Source organism: Thamnophis sirtalis, unplaced genomic scaffold (assembly GCF_051295495.1).
Source record: "Thamnophis sirtalis isolate CommonGarterSnake01/CBP01778 unplaced genomic scaffold, rThaSir2_p1.2 scaffold_4, whole genome shotgun sequence".
Lineage (NCBI taxonomy): Eukaryota > Metazoa > Chordata > Lepidosauria > Squamata > Natricidae > Thamnophis > Thamnophis sirtalis.
In genome coordinates, this window is record NW_028261384.1 from 7,283,237 (window position 1) to 7,303,087 (window position 19,851).

At 46.8% G+C, this 19,851-nt stretch overlaps 1 pseudogene; it reads left to right on the forward strand.

Moving 5' to 3' along the window:
* The first annotated feature begins 6,520 nt into the window (after positions 1-6,520).
* LOC148045762 (cytochrome P450 2J4-like) lies at positions 6,521-18,101 on the forward strand (annotated as a pseudogene).
* Positions 18,102-19,851: the final 1,750 nt, after the last annotated feature.

Below are 19,851 nucleotides of genomic sequence, written 5' to 3' on the forward strand. Positions count from 1 at the left end.
GTCGCAGCAGGGAGTCAGCTTCCCCTGATCGTGAGGCCCAATCCCCCGGGGAAAGTGAATTCTTGTTTGGGAATAACTATGCATCTAGGGATCCATCTCCTGAAGCATCTTGGGGGTACCCCGACTCCCCTAGCTCCTCCATTGGAGAGGAACGAGATTCTGTCCAGAACTCCCCCTTTGGGAGGGGTGGATCCAGCTCAGGCAGGCCTAGCCAGTGCAGGCCCAGTAAACAAAGGGGAAAAAGCCCCGCTCTTTCCGATGAAATGAGGGAGATAATTTCCTTAGCCATCTCCCAAGGGATAGCTGAGGGCATTAAGCGCAAGGGCTCTCGCAAGGGCAAGGACCCAAAGGAAAAACGCAAACCTAGGGCCTCCACTTCTAAGGAGCCTGCATCCTCCTCCCCATCTTCAAGCCCTTCCCACTCTAGGCTTTCAAGTTCTGAGCAGGAAGAAGGGGAGATCTTTGTCCTTTCCGAGGATGAGAACCCCACCCCTGACAAGCCAAAATTCACTGGCCTGTTTCAGCCGTCATTATTCAAGTCTATCTTACACAAAGCCATGACGGCCACAGAGTTAGGCCCCACTTCCAGACCTGAGGCCTCTCAGGCTTCCACTTCCAAGGATCTTAAGCATGGGTTGTTCAAAGAGACAGTAGAAACTCCCGAGGTTATTCCTGTGCCAGACCTATTTATGGACGCGGTACAGCGCCAGTGGCTACAGCCAGGCACCCTGACCAACCCCAGGGGGGGGGGGGATAGAACTCTATATGCAGTAGAAGATAAAATGGAGGAAATCCTCAAATTCCCGGAAGTAGATGCCCCAGTCGTGTCTCTGACTTCCAATTCCAACCTGCCAGCTGAGCTCCTAGAGGGACTTAAGGCAGAAGATAAGAGGTCAGAAAAGGCATGTCAGAAAACACACATGGCGTCTGCCTGGGCCATTAAGGCATCCACCTCTGCCTCCTTTTTTATTAGGGCCATCCTATTCTGGCTGCGCCAACTCAGGTCCAGACCCCCGCCCAGGAAATCTAGGTGGCGTCATGAGCTAACCAAGATTATTACCGCTGTCGAGTATTCTGCGGATGCCACCTTGACAGCAGCAAAATTCTCTTCCAGAGCTCTAGCTTCCAATATCACCTCCCGCCGCCTCCTATGGCTCAGGCACTGGCAGGCCGAAATGAAGGCTAAATGGAAGCTGGCATCGGCCCCATTTAAAGGGGGCCTTCTGTTTGGAGAGGCCCTGGACAAGTTTGTCACCGAAACCAAGGACAAACGCAAGATCCTTCCGGCAACCTTTAAAAGGGGTGACCGGAAAGGGGCGGGATCCTTTCGTAAGAGACCCTACAGGAGCCAGGAAACAGGGCAATCTTCTCACCCTTCCTCCTATCAGAGGCCCTTTCAGGCAGGGGGGGATAGGCACCAAGACAGATCCTTCGGGGCTCGTGCCAACCAATCCCAGTCTTCCTTTCGGAGACCATTCCGAGGAGGAGGAAACAACAGTGGTTGATCCCGGCCCTTTCGTAAGGGAAAGTGACGGTCACAGGGATCCCCCCATTGGGGGTCGGCTACGGCTGTATGCCGACAGGTGGGAGGAGATAACATCGGACAAGTGGGTCCTCAACACCATTCGCAGGGGCCTTCTCCTGGACTTCCTATCCTTTCCCCAAAAGAAAGTTTATCCGCTGTCCTACCCCCAGGAACCCAGAAAAGAGGGAACGCATGAGGGCAGAAATCCGCCATCTCCTAGAGATAGAGGCGATAGAGCCAGTCCCCAGGGATCAGCAGGGGAGGGGCTTCTATTCGATCCTCTTCCTAGTGCCCAAAAGTTCAGGGGGGTGGAGGGCCATCTTGGACCTCAAGAGCCTAAATCAGCATCTGGCTTACAAGAGGTTCAAGATGCAGTCACTCCACTCCATCCTGGGCTGTGTGAGGGAGGGGGACCTATTGACATCAATAGATCTCAAAGAGGCCTACCTGCATGTCCCCATCCATGTGGCCCACAGGCGGTTCCTGAGGTTCTACGCGGAAGGGGAGCATTTCCAGTACAGGGCTCTTCCCTTCGGGCTATCATCTGCGCCCAGAACATTCACCAAAATTCTGGCAGTGCTAGCGGCTCATCTCCGCAACCATCCGGTTCGTCTGGAATGTTATTTAGACGACATAATCATTCACTCTCTCACCACCGCAGGCACACCGCGATGTTTCTCTAACTGTGCAGACCCTGCAGTACCATGGCTTCTCTGTCAACATGGAGAAGAGCCAGTTCCGACCATCCACCTGTATACAGCACCTGGGTGCGGTCATCATCTCCACCTCCTGCCAGGTATTTCTTTCGCCAGACCGGCTGTCCAACCTGAGACGCAGAGTGAAGCACTGCAGCCTTGCCAGGTCGGTACCCATCATTCAGCTGTCCCAGCTCCTAGGGATAATGATCTCGTGCCTGGGGGTGGTTCCCTGGGCTCGTCTTCACGCCAGGGAGCTGCAGTGGTTTCTGCTGCCAATGCAGAGGGCCAAGAACAGCAACTCACTCAAGCAGGTTCGGCTCCCACGAAAGGTGATCCGGTCTCTGGCATGGTGGAGGTCCAAGGCAGTCAGGAAGGGCTGCTTGTTCAAGGAGCCGGAGAGACTAGTTGTCACTACGGATGCCAGCCTCTTGGGGTGGGGCGCCCACTGTCAGGGCCACCTAGCCCAAGGCCGATGGACTCAGAGGGAGGCCGCCCACAGCATCAATTGGCTGGAACTGAGGGCAGCTCGCCTAGCGCTGAGAAAGTTTGCATCTCTAGTAAGAGGGGCTCATGTACTGTTGATGACAGACAATGTGGCGACAAAAGCGCACATAAACCGGCAAGGGGGCACTCGGTCAAAGGCCCTCATGCTCGAGGCGGAAGCGCTGGGCAGGTGGGCGGAACGTCATCTGGCTTCTCTCAGTGCAGATCACATCTCCGGCGTAAGCAACCAGGAAGCAGACTGGCTGAGCCGCCAACACATCGACCACTCGGAGTGGCGCCTGCACCCAGACCTGTTCCAGCAGATCGTGAGGAGATTCGGCAAGCCACAGGTAGACCTGTTTGCCACACACAACAACACACAGCTCCCACGCTTCTTCAGTCGCTACCGCTCGCCCCAGGCGGAGGGAACAAATGCTCTGAGGTCAGCGTGGCCTCAGGGACTTCTGTATGCCTTCCCTCCACTTCCACTCATCCCTCAAGTGGTGAACAAAATCCTGACCGAAAAGGCAGACCTCATTCTGGTGGCTCCCTTCTGGCCCAGAAGGCCCTGGTACGCAGACCTGGTCAGCCTCTCAGTTCAAAGACCTTGGAGAATCCCCCGGGACAAGATTGCCCTCAGCCAGGGGGCCATAACCCATCCGGAGCCCCAGTGGCTGCAGCTAGCCGTTTGGCACTTGAGGGGGAGCTCCTGAGAAAGCAAAAATTCTCTGACCAGGTCATTCGAACAATCCAAGCGTCCAGGAAGCCCTCTACGACTAGAATCTACGATGCCACCTGGGCCGCCTTCTCACAGTGGTGCAAGACTAGGAACATAGAGGCCTCCTCAGCCTCGATCCCTCAGACTCTAGACTTTTTGCAAGAGGGTCTGGATAAGGGCCTTGCAGTCAGCACCCTCAGACGCCAGGTTGCAGCGTTGTCTACCATCCTGGCAAAGAGCGCCTCTCGCTCGCTGAGTCAGCTCCCTCAGATCAAGAGCTTTCTCAAGGGAGCAGCGAACATCAGCCCTCCAGCTGTTCACCGGTATCCGTCATGGGATCTTCCATTTGTGCTTAAGGCCCTGACCAAAGCCCCATTTGAGCCTTTGAAAAAGACCAGTCTGCGCCACCTCACCATCAAAACCGCCTTCCTGGTGGCCATTACATCCGCTCGCAGGGTATCCGAGCTTGCTGCGCTCTCTGTCAGGGAGGATTTGTGCGTAGTTCACCCGGACAGAGTAATATTGAGACTTGATCCGTCCTTTGCTCCGAAAATTAACACTCTGTTTCACAGGACTCAAGAACTTATTTTGCCCAACGTCTGTCCCCATCCTTCTCACCCTAAGGAGCGTGAGTGGCACAAGCTGGACGTGAGACGGGCCGTGCGCACATATGTAAAGAGAACAAAGGACTACCGCCGGTCAGAGGCATTCTTTGTCTCCTTCCTCCCTGCGTCCCTGGGCCGCAAGGTCTCCTCTCACACTGTGGGACGTTGGCTACGTGCTTGCATCAAACTGGCATATGAGCACCAGGGCAAGACGGCTCCGAGACGAATCACCGCTCACTCCACCAGGAGCGCTGCAACGTCTGCAGCCTGGGCAACCCAGGCCTCTATCCTAGACATTTGTAGAGCGGCCACCTGGGCTTCCCCCACGGCCTTTATTAGAAACTATAAGATTGACACCTTTGCCTCAGCCGAAGCCTCCTTTGGCAGAAGAGTATTACAAAGAGTGGCTGAAATGCCAGAGGCTTCGGCACTTCCCCACCCTGGGACTCAATAGCTTGGGCATGTCCCAGCATTTGGACTCTCTGAGCAGTGCACTGGAGAAAGACCGTTGGCTTACCTGAACGGTCGTTCTCGGGACACTGCGAAGAGAGTCCAAACCCACCCGGGTGTTTGTATGTTGAACGATGTGGCTGTATTGACTGTAACGTTACAGGACGGTGCCTTCGTTTTCGAACTGAACATGTGCAGGCAAAGGGAGGCGTGGTCAACAAAAACTTCACTCAGTCCAAGGGCAGATAGGCTGTGTTAACCCAGCATTTGGACTCTCTTCGCAGTGCCCCGAGAACGACCGTTCAGGTAAGCCAACGGTCTTTAGGCAACGTTTTTCTTTTAAAAATTACCATTGGGGGTAATTTCTGCCCATTTGACAAAACACCGAGAACTACAGTAAACGATACCTTTTCGTTTCCTGTGGTGCGAATTGATACCGTTGATGTTCCGGTTCTCTCTACAGTTCGGTTCACCGGAATATCAAAGGTGAGGGGGACTTCGTCCATGTTGATGATGTGGTCGGCCTGTATATTTTTTTCAGAGATCTTGCTTTTGCAGTAACTCCGGAAGTTGGCCAACTTTTCCTCATAATCCGCCGGCAACTGCTGAGACACCGTAGTCCTTGTACGGATAGAGAGCTGCCGTCGTTTCATGAAACGGAAGCACCAAGAAGGCCCTCCTTTAAAGTCATTGATATCCATTTCATTTGCCATCGCTTTGGCTTTTATCCGAATGGCGACAGTTGAGATGTTTCTGCCACCTGCTCTTTGTTCTGAAATCCATCGGTCAAGTCTGTCTTCTAGTTGCGGCCATCTTGCTTTATTGCCGCGGAAACTTTTCTTCGTCTTCTTTGCAAGACGTAGGTCATCTTCTTGCTTTCTCCACTTGCGCACCATGGACTCATTAATGTTGAATTCTCTAGCTGCAGATCTATTTCCATGTTCTTTTGCATGGTTGATTGCTTTCAATTTAAAATCTGCCTCGTAAGCAAGTCTCCTTTGTGGAGCCATTTCGAAGTCACTTTGGATTTACAGGATTTCTGATTTCACAGCATACTAATACCGCGTAAAGTCGGGGTCGAGGTCAACAAGCGCGTAGAATGAAGGAAATGTGTCCGTCTCCCCGTTAACACCCCCCTCAACGCCTTCATCCCCGGGTAGGCAAGAGCTTTTCTCTGATTGGTTTATCGTAGTCAAAAACGCTCAAATCGTCAAAATCGCCAACAAAAAAAAATGCCCAAACAATCCCCTAAACAACGTAGGCGAATCCACTTCAACCCATTTTTGTTTGGGAAAGGCGCACGCGCCAGCAGTGCACTATTTCTCAAGGGGAAGGGGGTGACATCAGGAGACCACAAAGGTAAAGGTCATGATAATAGCGTAAAATCGGGAGGGACAGACCCGAGGGATGTGTGCGTGCCTGCTCGCGGTCATTCGATTGCGAGCTTCAAGTTTGTTGCTGCGCAATGTGAAACAGAAATTGTTTTGAGATCCCTTCAATACTCAAGGTTCATATAAACGGTAAATTTTCAAACTTTTTTCATATATAAGGCGCACCGGATTATAAGGCGCACTGCCGGTTTTTGATCAAATTTTAGGATTTTCAGTGCGCCTTATGGTCGTGAAAATACGGTATATAATTTGCTTATTGCATTTAGCTGGGAAGATTCACAAGAGTTGCAAAAAAGTATTGGACATTAGAGAAGGAGAGCTGGGTTAAGAGTTTGGAAGTAGCTTTTCTGAATAACAGATTTTTTTAAAAATTAGCTGTTTAATTGCTACTTGGAAAAGTAGAATTAAAGAAAAGAAAATTTAAAGAAAAAATTATCTTGAAGAGATTAATTAGGTGGGAGGCATCCATGTGACTTGGAGGGGGTTTGCTAATCAAAATCTGATGCATTCCAATTATTTGCTACAATTGTGGAGTTTAGGCAATGACTCCATAATCAATATAGCTATTGAGATGTGCCTGGAAATCTATTTACGTATTATTTTGTTATTTGACCCTCATGGCTTCCAGATTGTAAGGAAGAATTTACGAAATGGTGCAGGTATGCCTTATTCTAATCAATGTAGCCTGTAATCATAGATCAATAGATCTAATTCCCCTGACTTGAGTCTCCTTCCGTTCCATTCCCTCTAAGTATTTGGAAATGGCTGTATCCCTTAAGAGTTGTGGATCGGGAAGGAAACTCTTGCCCCTTAATTCACTTTTGCCCATGAGTGGTGCTACTCAGTGCTTGATGCTGTGCCCTTTCTGAAAGTGGGCTGATTATTGCTCTTGAGGCCTCCTCGCAGCCCGATGCGTCACTTCCTATCTGAAGAGAGCCAACCTTCCCCTCTAGTGCCCTGTAGGATGGGAGGCGTTTGAGAATCCCTTGATAGACTACACCTGATGTCCGCTAGATAAGCTGGGTGACAGTTCCAAGGATTTCTTAAGCAACATGGCTCGTTTGAGTAGAGATGACGCAGTTTCGAAAACGCCCAGCTAATGAAAGGCTAGGGAGCATCGTGAATTAGCCAGGATTCTCCTAGCCAGCTGTTCTCTTTTCTCTGCCCTTTTCAGAAAAAGGCAGGGAGAAATACTGAAGACTGATGGAGTCATCATCCTTCTGGTGGTGTTCCTTTTTGCTCTCTGTGTACATTTGAGGCTGTAACCATTGCTTCTTATCCTGCCCTCAGGTGCTTTGGAGAATAGCTTGACTCCCTCTTTTTTGGGGCAGCCCCTGAGATCTCGGAAGACTGCTATCCTGTCTCCCCTAGTCCTCCTTTTCATTAAACTAGACATACCCAGTTCCTGCAACTGTTCTTCCTATGTTTTAGCCTCCAGTCCCCTAATCTTCTTCTCTGCACTCTTTCTAGAGTCTCAACATCTTTTTTACATCGTGGCGACAAAAACTAGATGTAATATTCCAAGTGTGGCCTTACCAAGGCATTATAAATTGTTATTAACACTTCTCGTGATTGTCTCATGAAACAAAGAAGCATCTCTTGAAATGATAGAATTATCTTCCTTCTTTCTTTTGTAACATTTATAATAACAATATAATATAAATGTGGACATTCAGCTGAAAAAAAAGAATCATAATTTGTTCATGTACCAGAAAACCAACTCAATGTATTTTTTCTTGGCATGATAACCATTAATTTAGCATTGGTGGTATAATTTTAGTAATTCTTTGTTTATTTACTGATTTTTGTCATATTTGAAAATACACTTTTGCTTTAGAAATAAGTAAGTAAATAAATCACGCGAATGATTGTTGGATATTTTTTTCAGGTTTGGTGACATTAAGATATAGTGAAATATGAAAGGGGCAGAGAAAGTTTTCACGGATGCTTTTCAGAAACTTTAGATGGAGCAAAAAATCAGTGGAAGAAAAGATCCTGGAAGAAATATCTTATTTGATTCAAGCATTCACTAATAACAGGAGTAAGTTCTCCTGAGATGGGAGGGGATGATTGGGAATAGTGGTGAAATTTAAAAAAAATTACTACCAGTTCTGTGGACATGGCTTGGTGGGCGTGGCAGGGGAAGGATACTGCAAAATCCCCATTTCCTCCCGATCAGCTGGGACTCACGAGGCAGAGAATAGATGGGGGTAGAGCCAGTCAGAGATGGTATTTACTGGTTCTCTTAATACTCAGAAGTTCTACTACTGGTTCTCCAGAACTGGTCAGAACCTGCTGAATACCATCTCTGGTGGGAAGTTGTCAATCCAGCATTGTAGTTTTTTTCCCATAAGACCAAACTGAGTTGACCTCAAGGATGACCATGAAGTGCATGTAATACAGCAGAGCAGGAGGAGCCGAGGATTCTGGTTGGATAAAGATAAAGAGCCAAGGTGGCGCAGTGGTTAAATGCAGCACTGCAGGCTACTGCTAGATCAGCAGGTCAGCGGTTCAAATCTCACCGGCTCAGGGTTGACTCAGCCTTCCATCCTTCCGAGGTGGGTAAAATGAGGACCCAGATTGTTGGGGGCAATATGCTGACTCTCTGTAAACCGCTTAGAGAGGCCTGAAAGGCCTATGAAGCGGTATATAAGTCTACTGCTATTGCTATTGCTATTGCTATAAAATGCCAAGTCCCATACATCAAAACAAGACACATTGTTCATTTTACCTCTGTGCTTGTAATGTTTGTAGAGCAGGAGTGTTTCAGGTGGCAACCTGAAAATTAGAATTCCGAGAATGCTTTTAATTGTTGAAGAAGAAGAAGAATGCTTCATAGAATCCCCAGGATGTCCCCAAATAAATTGATCTCCAAAAGTATTGCACTAAAAGGCAATGCTTACTAGGGTAATATTTGGGATGAAGAGCAACAAGTTGAAGTTGAACTAAGAATGCTTACTTTGCAGTTCATAATGCACAGCAAGATTCTGAATCTGTGAAGGCCAGCAACATTTTCCTTGAATGTATTCTGTTGACTGTTCATTCACCAATTCAGTGTACGGAGCCTGTCTCCTCATTTCTGTGCCTGCCCAAAAACATGGATTTATGATAATTTTGTAGACATATTCACTATATTGATAGCTGCCAAGGAGTCTTCATACTCCGAGTTCTTCTACTTCTCTGCAATATGTGGCATGTCTAAATTTAGCACTACCAATAGCACTTAGACTTACCTACCCCCTCACAGTGCTTTGCAGCTTTCTCTAAGTGATTTAAAGCATCAACATATTGTCCCCAACAATCTTTGCCCTCGTATTATTGACCTTGAAAGGATGGAAGGCTGAGTCAACCTTGAGCTGAACTCCTGGCAATAGGCAGTCAGCCTGTGATACTGTATTCTAACCACTGTACACCATGGATGGATGGAAGGTCTGAGCCAACCTTGAGCCTGGTGAAATTTGAACTGCCAAATGGCAGGCAGGCAGCAGAAGTAGCCTGCAGACTGCACTCTAACCATTGTTCTACAGTTCATAAGTCCATTTTAGATGAACTTTTAGATTTCAGTGAGATTTATTTCTTGGGAAAAGATTGAAAAAAGCAGATCCCATTTGACCTTCGTGACTCTTTTTCATTGAAAGTTCATTGTGAGCTGATCCAAGAGCTGGAATCTATAGTGGGGCTTATGACAAAAAGTGACGTAGGACCATTTTTCACACTTACAATCCTTGCAGCATTCCGCACGGTCATGTGACTTGCATTTGCATGCGTGACAACTGACTCATTTATGACGGATGCAGCATCCCAGGGTGAGGCAATCCGTTTTTGCAAACCACCTAGCAAGCAAAGTCAATGGGGAAGCCACATTTCCTTAACCACCATGTTATTAATTTAACAATTGCAATGATTCACTCAACAGACGTGGCAAGAAGAGTTGTTTGTTTGTTTGTTTTGTATGCCGCCCACTCCCGAAGGACTCCGGGCGGCTCACAATAAACAGGGAAAGGGAAATAAATAAGACAATACAAAGAATTTAAAAATGCACAACATTCACAATTGAGGCGGGGCTGGATATTTCAACAGCCCCCGGCCTGTCGGAACAGCCAGGACTTGGTAGCTTTACGGAAGGCCGGGAGGGTAGTAAGGATCTGGATCTCCACGGGGAGCTCATTCCAGAGGGCCGACGCAGCAACAGAGAAGGCTCTCCCCCGGGGGGTTGCCAGCCGACATTGGCTGGCCGATGGAACCCGGAGAAGGCCAAGCCTGTGAGATCAAATGGGTCTTTGGGAGGTAATTGGCAGGAGGCGGCTTCTCAGGTACCCAGGTCCGATGCCATGCAGGGCTTTATAAGTAACGACTAGCACCTTGAAGCGTGTCCGGAGACTAATGGGTAGCCAGTGCAGCTCACGGAGGATAGGTGTGACGTGGGTGTACCTGGGTGCACCCACGATCGCTCACGCGGCTGCGTTCTGGACTAGCTGAAGTCTTCGAACACTCTTCAAGGGCAGCCCCATGTAGAGCGCATTACAGTAATCCAGTCTTGAGGTCACAAGGGTGTGAGTGACTGTCTGAAGGGCCTCCCGATCCAGGTAGGGTTGCAATTGGTGCACCAGGCGAACCTGGGCAAAGGTCCCCCTGGTCACAGCCGACAGATGGTGTTCTAAAGTCAGCTGTGGGTCCAGGAGGACTCCCAAATTGCGAACCCTCTCTGAGGGGCGTATAATTTCACCCCCCATAATTGAGAAACAGTCTTTGTTTTATAGACAGATAAATCATCTAGATGCTATCTTCAATTTCAGCATTTATACACTGGAGGCATCTGATTCTATCTTAATTTTTTTGTTTTATAGCAGTGGTGGGTTCCGGCCAGTACGGCCCGATATGGGTGTGCCACTTTGGGCATGCGTGCCATGGGTTTGCCATGACGGGCTTAGAGGATTGCATCTTTATGACTCTCCTAAATAAACAAGCAGGGAGAAATAAATCGCTATAGAGATTTATTTTCTTTCGTTGTATTTTACAGCATTCCTCTCGATACTTATGAGTTTCAGGGCACCGCACTATAGAGCCGAGGTGGCGCAGTGGTTAAATGCAGCACTGCAGGCTACTTCAGCTGACTGCTAGTTCTGCAGTTCGGCTGTTCAAATCTCACCGGCTCAGGGTTGACTCAGCCTTCCATCCTTCCGAGGTGGGTAAAATGAGGACCCGGATTGTTGTTGGGGGCAATATGCTGACTCTGTAAACCGCTTAGAGAGGGCTGAAAGCCCTATGAAGCGGTATATAAGTCTAACTGCTATTGCTATTGCACTCACCAATATAATTTGTGCCATCTTATTTGGGAAACATTGGGAATATGGCAACGGCTTCTTCAGGGCTCTCCTGGATCAGATACATCTAAAGTTCCAAAGTGATGACACTGGGCCTTGGTATGCTTATCAAGAATCGTGATGAAAGATTCAAATCCATGCACAAGTGGCCATTTAACGTTCCATAGTTCACACGTTTTGGAAACTTGAGTTTCCTGAAATTAGAACAGCATCTCACCAGAGAGCAAGGATACAGTGGGGTGAAACAACTTGTGTGAGCAATTTGGTGGAAACCTGCAATTATCCCAATTAAGGGCCAGTTTTTGAACTGTAATTTAACTTTAGTTTAGAATAGCAGAGTTGGAAGGGAATTTGAAGGTCGTCTAGTCCAACTTCCTGCTTAGAGGGAAAACCTTACACCACTTCAGACAAATGGTTTTCCAACATCTTAAAAGCTTCCAGTGTTGGAGCATTCACAACCTCTGGAGGCAAATTGTTCCATTGATAGATGGTTGTAACTGTCAGGAAATTTCTCCTTACTTCTAGGTTGCTTCTCTCCTTGATTAGTTTTTCCACTTATTGGGACATTTGATTCTCAATCGGTTTGGGGATGAGAGGTGTTACCAGGGATTATTTTTCCTGCTTAATACATCCTGCAAGCGTATTACCATGATGTATTGTATAAATATAAATATAAAGGTCTTCTCCAGACCCGACATAAGCCTAAGGCTGAAAATCAGGCTTGTCAGATGCTACATCTTTTCCATTCTGCTCTACGGACTGGAGAGTTGGTCTCTGACAGGAGGCCACTTGAAGAAACTAGAAGCATTTGAAATGTGGATTGGCAGGCGGCTGTTACATATAAACTGGGTTGACAGAATTAGAAATGAGGAGGTGATAAGTTGTCTGGGAAAGCCAAGGGAAGCTGCCCAGGGGACAATTGAAAGCGGTCTTCCACTTGTCCTCTGCTTTTACACATACTCTGTGGTATGCTCTCCGAAGGTCCAGTTTCGTGAAGATCCGATCCCCGGCTAACCGAGCTAGCATATCCTTCATCAAGGGGAGGGGATAAAGATGTTCTACACAAGACAGCGTTAATCTCCCCAAAATCAACACATAGACGTACACCCACCCCCATCCTTTTTCTCCCTGACGAGGACTGGTGTGTCTACCCTGGACCTAGCTGGTTCTATGAACCCACACTTTGAGTTCTTTTCAATATAAGCCCTCCTCTCTGAGTTCCTGTGGGGTCATGGAATACATCTTGGGCTTCGGGAGGACAGCCCCAGGGAGGATCTCTACCCTACAGTCAGTGGGGAGGTGGGGTGTCACACTCCCTTTCACTGAATACTTCCTTCAGATCCGCATACGCTGCAGGATAGCCTCGTTCCCCTGTGGTCTTCAAGGACGCTGCCATCAGTAGTGCTACAACTCTATCCCCTTCCCGGCTCGGAGCCGGAACCTTGTGACGTTCCTCCTGTAAGGAAGGCTTGGACCCTAGACCTATCCTCTGGTGTCTGCAACCAGCTCCCCACCAAATTGTGGGGCCCCACTTACCCAAGTACTACTTCCTCAGTGGTAAAAAAGCAAAAGTTAGAATATTTTGCACAGGTTATGCGACACCCAGAAAAAAATACAGCAACCTTCACAATCCTCCAGGGGAACATTGAAGGCAAACAAGGCCAGGCAGAAGAAGAACATCATGGCAAGAAGAAGAATTATATAAATCTATTACCATGATCAAATTCATAAATATTGGTTTTTCTTCTGTTTGCCTGCAGCTTTACAATGAGGTCCCCTTGGTAAGAAGTCTCCCCTTGCCCCACCAGACAATACAACTGCAAAGAAAATAGATGTTTTTATTCAAAAAGAGGTAGAAGAACACAAGGTGATCTTGACTCCGGGAGAACCTCGTGATTTCACCGATGCCTACTTAGAAGAAATGCAGAAAGTAGATGGTTCAATTTGCAGGTCTTTCTTTTCCTGTGGTTTTGACATTGTCCCTTACAAAAGTGCTACAGACCCATTAATGCAATGACTTCTAGACGCCTACTTTCTGCCTGATGCTTTGCACGTTGTACAGCTCCAACTAACTAGGACAGCCCTCACACAACCTTTTGCGCACCAGGGATCAGTTCCGTGGAGAAAGGTTTTTCCGCGGACAGGAGAGGGTGTAGTTTTCCACGCTGCCTGTATCCCATGGATGGCCCTTCCCCTTATCTGTGCAGCCCAGTTTATGGTGTGCCAAGGCTCAGTGCTGGTCCACAGACTGGGGATTGGAGCAGGGGTGAAATGCTCTGAAGTCTGCTACCGGTATGCACACTGCAGGGGCTGATCATCAGAAATACCGGTTTGCCCAAACTGGTAGTAAAAAAAGGCTACGGGTTCGGGCAAACCAGTAGTTCCGACAATAAGCTCTGTGACAATCAGCTTTTCCGCGCGATTTCCCGTTGCACAGCTGATTGTCAGAACTACTGGTTCACCCGAATCGGTAGCATTTTTAAATTACAGGTTCAGGTGAACCTGTCCAAACCGGTAGCATTTCACCCCTAGATTGGAGACTCCTGAATTAGAGTAGATCTTTAGACCAAGACAGGGAGGAAAGTCCCCTATGCCAGCTGTGTGGGATTTTCATTATCTTCCTAAACTCTATCATAATGGGTTAAAAGTTTGTAGAGATTCTCAGTCCTCCAGGCGTTTGTTGTCCCAAAAGTGCTTTTTCAGGAGACAACTAACTGGACTTTCTTGCTTGAAGACATTTCACTTCTCACCCAAGATGCTTCTTCAGCTCTGACCTAAAGAGCTATACAACTTGGGATGAACACCCCTTGAATGGTGTGGGAGTAGGAATGGATTTCTAGAGGGGGGGGGAATGCAGACTACAGGAACCAGGAGCATCACTCAGGTGACCCTGAGGACACAGACAAACCTCCAAGTGCTTCAACTCTAAAGGAACACAAATGACCAGGTGTCTGCAAGGAGTATAAATCCTTCCATTCCCCACCATCCAGTCAGAGCTGAAGAAGCTGCTTGGATGAGAAGTGAAACGTCTCCAAAAGAAAAAAAAGGAAGTCCAGTTGCCTCCTGAAAAAGCAGCTTTGGAACAATCATATTGGGTTGTTACTGGAAGAAGTTACTGGTATCCTTTTAGCCATAGTTTTCAGAGTGAATTCCAGTTTTTAAACTGGTGTTATCAACTCTATTAAAAAGGATACGCAAACTGGGAGAAAATATTTTTTTTCTATTTGATATTCATCTTTGTTGTTGTCAGCCTCTGCTTTGCTGCTGCTTCGGCTGCCATTGAAACGGGGAGGTGGGGCATGGTATTTGGGAGGGGATTACTAATTGTGCTGGAGGAAGATTCTGGAGTTTCTGCTGCCTGTCTTACTGCGCATGCGGAGGAGGTTTCCCACCAAGGCCAACGGCACCGACATTCCATCTTGGTGATGCCTTTCGAAGTTATCTCACACCTGACACTTGGGAGAATTATGATTGGACTGTAACTGGGATGCCAAGGGGTGGGGAATGGGTTATTCTATATATCATTTGCTTTCGCGCCTAAATAATCAGTCTTCGCTTTGCTACGCTTCTGATCATTTATAATTAGTAAAAGTACACTTGATTTCTATCAATGGAGTCTCGTGGGTTTCCTTTCCTAATTATCTAATGGAGGAGTGCTGACAGTTGTTTTCACTGACAAAAAACCAGAGAAGAAAAGTTGAGGCTTTGAAGAAAAGCAATTACAAGTTCTATTGTCTGATCTATTTCTGGCTGGAAAAGAGACAATGACCTCAACATTTCAGTGGACAATACTCTTATTTGGTGGCCTTTCCAGAGATTCAAAGTACAAAACTATGAAACAGTCTACTTGTAATAGTCATAATATCTTCTCTTATTGCGGAAAGTAAAAAGGGGATCCTGAATTCTTTTTCATGGCTGAGAATTCAGTCAACCGCACTCTGCTCATACATGATGGGCACCTGGTTGGGAAGTACACCAGATAGTAAATCTATAGGAAGCTAGAGAAAGGCTTTCCAGAAGGTAACTGAGCTGTTTGTTCCTCAGAGAAATGCTGGAAGGAAATAGACATGGTGGTGGGGAACAAGGCAATCTTGAAGTATAAAGACAGAAAAAAGTTGCCCTACACCAACGCCGTCATTCATGAAATCCAACGCGTTTCAAATGCTGCTTCTTTTGCAATTCCTCATGCCCCCATAAAAGATGTGCAGCTTTTTGGATATAAAATTCCCAAGGTAATAAAAGCTCTGGCAGAAATCTTTAAAGTGAAGTGTTGGTGAATATTCATGTATCTTCTTGACCTGAATCTCAATGGTGGGATTCAAAAATTTTAACTACTGGTTCTGTGGGTGTGGCTTGGTGGGCGTGGCAGGGGAAGGATACTGTAAAATCTCCATTCCTTCCCCACTCCAAGGGAAGGTTACTGCAAAATCCCCATTCCCTCCTGATCAGCTGGGACTCAGGAGGCAAAGAATAGATGGGGGCGTGGCCAGCCAGAGGTGGTATTTACCAGTTCTCCGAACTACTTAAAATTTCCACTACCGGTTCTCCAGAACTGGTCAAAACCTGCTGAATACCCACCTCTGATGTGTCTGTGTAAGAGCCAGAGAAAGCAAGAATTGAGATCGATCCTGTTCTCTCTTTCTTTTGAACCTGCCTTTATGAAATTAAGATAAAGATAAAGGTTCCCCCGCATATGTGTGCTAATCATTTCTGGCTCTAAGGGCTCATCTCCGTTCCTAAGCCAAAGAGCCAGCACTGTCCGAAGACATCTCCATGGTCATGGGGCCAGCATGACTAAATGCCAAAGGCGCACAGAGCACTGTTACTCCCACCAGTGGTAGGTGGTTCTTATTTTTCTACTTGCATTTTTACAGGCTTTCAAACTGTTAGGTTGGCAGAAGCTGGGACAAGTAACGGGAGCTCACCCCGTTACGCAGCGCTAGGGATTGGAACCACCAAATTTGCCAACCTTTCTGATTGACAAGCTCAGCGTCGTAGCCAGTTTTGTATGAAAGTATCATAGACCTATCGGCCTTTTTTTTCTGTGGGGTGCTTTGCAAGTCGACACCATTTCAAGGTTTTCTAAAGTCCTTGCAGCAAAGATGCTTTTTAAATCTCTGCCATTCTCATTTAGGAATGGTATACTTGGTGTGGGAAGTTATCATCCAGCCCTCTCCCAGAAAAATGAAATATCCTAGGAAATATTGAAAAGACAGAATATTTATCTGGATGTGAAAAGAAACATGTTTTAAAATAGTTGCCTATAGCTTTCTGCCCATCCCCAGTTAATGGGCCATTGAGATGGCCTGGCTAGCCCACTTTACATAATAAAGACTTCACCAGCAGCTACAGAAAGGCATGATAATATACTCAACTGACCACAAGGCATCTGAGAACTCATCGCAGCCTAGAGAGTGGCCCCCTGCATGGCACCATGGGAGTCTGACAACCAGTTAGAATACATTTCTTACACAGGAACAGGAAACAGAGAGGTGGGACTAAACAGGGTATAAAAAGTCCTAGCAAGACCCTTCCTCAGCCCTTCTCTCTTCTTCTCCATCAACATTGAAGCCTGTGATCCCCTTTTCTGTTCAGGGCTCAAGCCATGTGGCCCTGTCCAACAATAAACCATCTTTCCAAGCAGCCTCCATGTCTCCAGTGTCTTCTTCCCCACTTGGAGCTGAACCCAGAAGGACATTTCTTTCAACATTGGGAATGGAAATATTTCTCCTATTTCTGAGTTCCGTTCTGCTTGATCCAACAGTGCTCCTCATACTTTTTCCCCTGCATATGCCATTCTCCAACCACATCTCAATGGGGTCTATCTGGAAGCTCATCCAGAGCCCTGTCCGGCCACGAGGACTTTCCTCAATCTGACCTATTTGTTTTGACTTCTGCAGGACACCATGATTTTGGTCAATATCCAGTCTGCCCATCGTGATGAATCCCAGTGGAAGTTTCCCAGTGAGTTCAACCCCTCCAACTTCCTGAATGAAGAGGGAGAGTTTGAAGCCAGAAGCCTTTTTGTCATTTTCAGCAGAATTTCTCTCTGTCTCTCCGTCTCGCTGTCTCTCTCCCCTCTGTTTGTCTGTCTGTCTCTGTCTGTCTATCTCCCTCTGTCTGTCTGTCTGTCTGTCTCCTTGTCTCTCTCTGTGTGTCTGTCTGTCTGTCTCCCTCTCTCTGTCTCCCTGTCTCTTTGTCTCCCCCTTTTCTGTGTCTCTCTCTGTCTCTCTATGTGTGTCTCTGTCTCCCTGTCTCTCTGTCTGTCTGTCTATCTTTGTCTATCTTTGTCTCTCTCTGTCTCTCTGTCTCTCTGTCTGTCTGTCTCCCCCTCTGTCTGTCTGTCTGTCTCCCTCTGCCTCTCTGTCCATCTCTCTGTCTCCCTCTCTCCCCCTCGGTCTGTCTCTCTGTCTCTGTCTCCCTGTTTCTCCCTCTCTCTGTCTGTCTGTCTGTCTCTGTCTCCTTCTCTCTCTCTCTCTGTCTCTCTGTGATGGGGAAAGAATGAGACAGGTAAGTACCCGATCTCTAAGGTTAGAATGAGAGACGAAAAGGGGAACTGAAGTGAGAGAGGAAAGAGGTGAAGATTGATTTGATAAGACAAGACAAAAAAAAACTTTAGGTCATTTTGTGAAGGGCCAAGATGGGTCCAGTGGTTGGAATAATTTGTCATCCTTCAGCTGTCTGAATGACTTCTCTCTTTTTCCTTTGCTTTGTCTTTTCAGGACTGAGAGTCTGCCTAGGGGAAAACCTGGCCTGGATGAAGATCATCCTCTTTTTCACCAGCATTCTCAAGAACGTCCAGCTATTGTGGCCAGATAAATCTCAAGCTCCGGATTTTACACCACACTTTGGGGTTTCACAATCCCCATCCCGCGTGTTGCTGAAATGTCGCCAGCCCTCTGAATAGGTGTAAGGGAGGATCTACGAAACAACAGATTCAAGACGATCCCATTCTCTCCAACAGCCGTTGGCCACCTCTACTCCAAATTCAGCACAAATTCAAATTCATTTTCTAAAAACATAAGCAAAATGCTATCCTATGCTATCCTCTGATGATGAATTTCATTTTCCAAGTCTCTTCTCAATTTCTTTAAGATTACTACCCCAAAGGTGCTTTTTTCAAGAGGCAACTGGACTTTCTGGTTTTCTTTGAAGACGTTTCGCTTCTCATCCAAGAAGCTTCTTCAGCTTCTTCTTCTGACAAATTACAGACTAACAGAGTTGGAAGGGACCTTGTGGGTCAACCCCCTGCCTAAGCAGGAGATCCTACACCATTTCCGACAGATGGCAGCCCAGTCACTTGAAAGCTTCCAGGGATGAGCGATTCTCTTGGATGAGAAACGAAACATCTTCAAAGAAAAAACAGTTGCCTTGAAAAAGCACTTTTGGGACAATCAGGACCTGGATGATGGAGACTCTCCATAGATGTTTAAGATTACTGGAAGGCAGAATGGAGAAGGGAAGAGAAGAGAAAACAGAGAAGGGAAGGGAAGGGAAGAGAAAAGAATACAGAAGAGAAGAGAAAATAGAGAATAGAATAAGGGAGGGGAATGCAGAAGAGAAGGAAGAGAAGAGAAAATAGAGAAGGGAAGAGAAAAGAATACAGAAAAGAAGGAAGGGAAGCAAGGTGAATACAGAAGGGAAGGGGATGAATGCAGAAGAGAAGAAAAGGAAGAGAAGAATAGGGAAGGGAAGAGAAAAGAATACAGAAGAGAAGGGAAGGGAGGTGAATACAGAAGAGAAGGAAGAGAAAATAGAGAAGGGAAAAGAATACAGAGGAAAAGGAAGAGAAGAGAAAATAGGGAAGGGAAGAGAAAATAGAGAATAGAAGGAAGAGAAGGAGACGGAGGTGAATACAGAAGAGAAGGAGGGGAAGAAAATAGAGAAGGGAAGAGAAAAGAATACAGAAGAGAGGGAAGGGAGGTGAATACAGAAGAGAGGGAAAAGAGAGCATTGCTTGTTTATCAACTGGTTCTTCCTGGCATGAGAATCTGAGGCCCACACAAAGTGGGTGAGCGGTGCAGAGAGATTAGATTGTGAAAGGGACTCTTGATTTCTGAGGGCCCACCTGCCTTGGTCTTTGCCAGTCAACCAGACAAATAACACCAGGACAAGAAGATAGCAGTGGGATTGTTGAAAGTCTCTCGAAACCCTTCATTTTTTCTTCTGAGGCACAACAAAGAATCATTCCCACAGACGTTCTCTTTTCTCTTATTTACAATAACCGTTCACGTCTTTTATCGCCTTCTCAAGGCCAAATTCTTCTACCTTGCACCAGAGGAGAACTGAAGATGTACAAGAATCTCCAGATCTTCTTTTACAGAACTGCTGGATAAACCAAGTCCTTTTCCTGCATGCAAACTATCCCAAAAGCTGGACTTACACACTGTCTTTCAGTGGATCGTAGAAGTTCAGGCAGATGTTATTCTGTTTATCTTCCAATTGTTTCTGAGTTTTTGTGCCCCTAAAGGCATAAGTCTGAGCATAACCTTCTTGTACTATTTGTAACCGAAAGGTCTCCGTTATTGTGGTGGAATAGAAGCCTGGGAGAATTCTGCTTTTTTTTTTTTTCTTTTAGTCAAAGGGAGAGGAACTCTTAAGTCAAAAGAAGCAGGAATTTCCATCTTGCCAAAATAGGTTTAAGCAGGGCTCAGCAA